Source organism: Phalaenopsis equestris, unplaced genomic scaffold, assembly GCF_001263595.1.
Source record: "Phalaenopsis equestris unplaced genomic scaffold, ASM126359v1 Scaffold231800, whole genome shotgun sequence".
NCBI classification, from domain to species: Eukaryota; Viridiplantae; Streptophyta; class Magnoliopsida; order Asparagales; family Orchidaceae; genus Phalaenopsis; species Phalaenopsis equestris.
Genome location: NW_018249769.1, coordinates 6390 through 11299, shown reverse-complemented (window position 1 = coordinate 11299; position 4910 = coordinate 6390). Strand labels below are relative to the sequence as shown.

The following is a 4910-nucleotide window of genomic DNA, read 5'->3' as shown; positions in this document are numbered from 1 at the left end:
AATATATATATATATATATATATATATATATAACCCTAAATTCGATGTAATTCGAAAAGAGTTTGAGCAAATGCCTCTGAAAGGAGTATAGAAGATTGGTAAACTGGATGGTAGGCATGTTCTTATCCAATTATCAGATGATGAAGATTATGCTCATTTGTTTGTGAGAAGGCTCGTTCGAATTGATGACCGTGTGATGAAAGTTTTAAAATGGACGGCCGACTTTGATCCTTTCACTTAAACTCCTATCATTCCTATATGGTAATATTTCCCGGGTTTGAAGTTCTATCTATTCAATCACGAGTTCCTCTACTCCTTAGCTATGGTCTATGGTAAACCCCTCACAACTGATATTCCTATAGTTAATCGGAGTCGGCCTTCTGAAGCCATAGTTTGATTGAACTAGACATTACTTTTCCCTTTCTGGGGGAGATCTGGATTGGCTCACAGCACCAGATTTTTTGGTTGCGGGTGGAACTTGAAGAGATCCCACTTTACTGCACCCACTATCGTATGTTTGAACACTCTCACTTTCAATGTCACCATTTGCACCCTCATTTAAAACCTCAAAGAAAAAATGTTATAATGCCCCCTGCCCCAACTCACACCTATCCCTCCTCCACCCCTAAGTACAATCCACTGTCTATTGAAACATTGGTTTAAATGTCATCTGCTCTTCCTCCCATTCTCCCTCTTCTAATTACCATTTCTCCCGTCATTGCCACCTATAACCCTCTTACTACCGGAGACCCACCCCCTGATAATATTGTTTATGTTTCTATGAGTGACGTGTTGCCGGATGGTTCATCTCATCAGGAAGGCGTCGCAGCTCCTCATCTTTGGGAAGTCTCATGTGCAGAGGAGTCATTTCATACTTCACATACCCTAGAGTCTATCATTGTTGCAACGGTTGACAATCTTTCTATTGTGCCTCTACCACCTCATCAGATCGAGCAAATGGTTACTGTTGGTCAGGCACAAGGGGCTCAAGGGGCTCATCAGCTTATACATGTCGGGCAATCTGTCGACCAATACACTGATCAGATGAGTCAATCTTCGGATGAGGAATGACAGGTTTACACATCCAGAAGGAAGAAGAAGAATGGAGGCGCACTCGAGTTCAGGAACTTAATGGATGATACTTTGGTTACTTCGAGTAATGGCACAAAACTCAACAATTTGTTAGCTGACTCCCTTCCTAGAACTAGAGAAAGAGGCGGGACTAAATTGGGTCGTTCTCTAACTACTTGATTTTGCAATTTGACAGTTCTAATTTTTTAGGTTTACATGTATATTTTCTTTTATGGACCTCTGTGTGTTTTGTACCATGTTGGTAGGGTGCCTTTTTTGGGCCCTTTCATACTGCTTATCTTTATCTTTTCTTTTTTTAATATATTAGCCCTTGAGCTTTTTCAATACACACACACACACACACACACACACACACACACACACACATATACTACACAAGGAATTGTCTAACCCCATTGCTTTGGATACTTCAACTCCATATGTGGAGGAATTTTCCACAAGACAGGAGTTGGTGTCTGGTTTAATTATCCCTGGGGGGGACTACTTTTCACCTTTGGAGGAGCTTTTGAGGCCTGCTCCGTTACTCCTTGAAGGGAAATGCTCACTTATTATACCTCCTATGGAACCTCAGTTAGTAGTGGATGAGGAGGCTTTGCCCCAGCTTCAAGCTCAAAATTTTGCCCTATGTGAACTTTCTACTGCAGGCCTACCAGCTGATCAGATCAAACAAGTTTTTACTGTCAATCAGGCACAAGGAAATTTTGTTGTGCAACAGCCTACACCTGTCTGGCAATTTTTTGACCAATACACTAATCAGATGAGTCAGTTTTCGGATGAGGATTGGTAGGTTTACACATGTAGGAAGAAGAAGAAGAAGAAGAATAAAGATCTACTGGAACTCAGGAACTTAATAGATGATACCTTGGTTATGGATGATACCTTGGTTGCTTCGGGTAATGACAAAAAACTCAACCATTTATTAGCAGCTCCCTTCCTAAAACCAGAGATAAGAGGTAAGGATACATTGGGCCATACTCAAGCTCCCATTATCTGTTTGGATTTGCGAATTTTACAGGTGTTTTCATGGGTCCTTTCTTGGTATATCAATAAACCAATTTTTCGTTCTCCATTTCTTCCAGTACTTGGTGCAACAAGTATATCTTCCATCTATTTTAGTTCTGCGCTAACACTTTTTGGCCAGCATACAATGCATCTGGGGGGTGCCCCAACTGAAACGGCTTGTGGATTTTGCGTAGTATACATCCATACAAGTAGAACTAACAGGATGTACGTATATATACATGCATACTCTATGCCGCATTTCTTGTTCTCTAGAGCCTTAGAATTGTAGTAGAGGTCTAAGTATAGATCTATATGCATAGAGAAGGCCCTGAGATAAGGCACCCACCCTCATTCCCTCATTGTATTCCCTAAGAGATTAAAAGATTTATTGATCTCTAGTCTTCCCTCCTAAAGGGAGAATGTCCAGGAATACCATAAAAATTTTATGGATGATAACTACAATGCATCAAGTCTCCTTGAACTTCTAACATGAATGTCATCCTCCACAATTCATGTATATTATATTGTATGAAATTTTTTTCAAAATGTGGATCAAGACATCATGTATAACTTGTGAAATTCACTAATATAATCATTTCAACTGGACCAAGCTTCGTAGTTTTTTCCTTTTTCTATGTTTTAATGTAAGAAAAAAAAACTAATGTCTTCTATAAGCTGCTCTCACCTTTTCTATTTATATGCGAGGGATTTTTATACCAAACTAAGAGAGAAAACTCTCATTTGCTACAACGATGAACTTTGAGCATGCAACAGTAACATTATATTATTAGTGAAATAATGATAAAAACTAAAAGACATAGTAGTCACAAATGACATTAAGAAAAAAATTGCAACAAGCTTGCTCATACAAAACAAACAAACATCATCGAAACTCACACCAATAAAACACTCTTCTAGAACATGGCTCCTAAAACTTCCAAATTCTTGAATCAAATCAAGTTGGCCCTAAATCTAAACAAAATGTCCTTAAGAGGTCGAAAGCAATTGTTGAGAACTAGAGGGGCATAGTAGAGACATTCATTTGTCAGATGTGTTAAGATTATGGCAAATATAAAACCTACAAATACATCAATTGTCTGCAGGAAATAAAGCAAGGTAAGTCAAGATATTATTAACTTAGGCTGTTTTGCTTTGGATTGGTTGAAATCACAAGAAGTCTACGGTACGTCTCTATTAGATTTCAGACGCCTAAACAATGATTACATCATAAGAACATGATGAACCTACATTGAGACTATTTTGGTACAACTGCAACATTCTACACAATGGTTTCTCTATATCAAATGATATAATTAATTTTTTTCAATACTTAATTTCATCTAATTAATAATTACAGATACAATTTTTGGATATTTGAAGTTCTCGGTGTTCCGTTAATAGCTGGAAAAAAGTTTGCTCACATTTCAATTTCAAGAAAATCAAATCCCAGTAAAACACAATGGGCCTTCTTTCATTAAAGCCTCTGAAACCTAGTTTGAGTTCATACCACATTACCCAACAATTCCCGGAGTTCAAGGTCCGTGCATGGCATATCAATAGCAATTGTCAGTGATACATTGGGAAATTGTAAGCTTCGTTTTGTAAACAAGTGAGCAACAATATTCTTCCGTACATTAAAATGGAGTCGATTCCTTGGTAAAAGATTCTGTTCCCTTAATTCATTCAAAAAAAAGAAAAGAAAAGAAAATTAAACAATGCTTAGAGAAGAGAAGAGCAAACTCAATTTAGAAACCAATGAAGCCTAAAAATAAAATATCAAGAATCTTGAGGTTGCAGATTTACAACAGAGAGACATGAATTGAAATTACATTCAAGAAGCCCAAACAAAATACACCATTCCTTCACGCATAATCTATTTTCTTCAATATATTCGAAAATGCTAGAGCTAAAAGAAAAAGAAATCAAAACTTACCTGTTCTCTTTCGATCCTTTAGACCATGCCAACAAGCAGGAGCCCTCGAAATCTCAGTGCAGAGTGGTTCAAAGAGAGAAGGAGAGGGAGGGGGAGTGACACAGACGAGGGAAAGCGCCAACAAGCGCGAGGAATGTTTTCCGAATTAGAAGAACAGCAGAAAAGTCTCTATTCTTTTCTGTTGTTTTGTAATTTAATTAAAATATGGCACGGGGTATAAGTGGAAGGATTTAAAAATTAAATTTTTAATTATCTGATTTATTTATTTTAATTTTGAATTTATAGTTGGAACTTGGAACTTGGAACTTGGAACAAGTTCTTAGAATTTATAAGTATCAAAAACTTACTCCAAAAGCGAGAAAATTATGAGATGCAAATAATATGAGTAGATTGGTGGAAAAAATTTGCAAAATTTTAAGATAAAATAGTTTTAAAGTATTATTAAATGAATAAAGTATGTTTAAATTACAATTTTAAAAATTTATAAAATCAAAATTATGTAATGTGATCTCATAAGTTTTATTTTAAAAAAACTTAATTTGGCAAAAAATTTAATTAAGTAATTATATTTATTGAAAGGGTTTGCATCTTGGAGTAGCCGATATGTTCAACAACAAAGCTCCATCGAACTCCGCTGAAGGTCGTGTCAATGGCTTCATTGGTTTTCAGGCTATCCCCACAGTAACATTCGTGATTATCAGGCCCACATGTAATGGATTCTAATTATAGTAATAATTTTCTCATTCAAATTTTATATATTAGATTAAAAAATTATTAAAAAGATTGAAAAATCAGCAATTGTATATTAGAAATGTGTCAGCACAAATCTTGAGGAGATCTAACGAATTAAAAGAAAGTAAAGTATGGCCAGAGATGGCCCAAA

The 4910-nt window shown here is 36.2% G+C and overlaps 1 protein-coding gene across 1 annotated transcript in view; it reads right to left on the bottom strand.

Annotated features, from left to right (window-relative positions):
- Positions 1–4178, bottom strand: part of LOC110038168 — a 24618-nt gene extending 20440 nt beyond the window's left edge. Inside the window, exon 1 of the mRNA XM_020742938.1 lies at positions 4028–4178. The gene's annotated coding sequence lies outside the window, so the exon portion shown is untranslated. The remainder of the gene's footprint in view (positions 1–4027) is intronic.
- Positions 4179–4910: the final 732 nt, after the last annotated feature.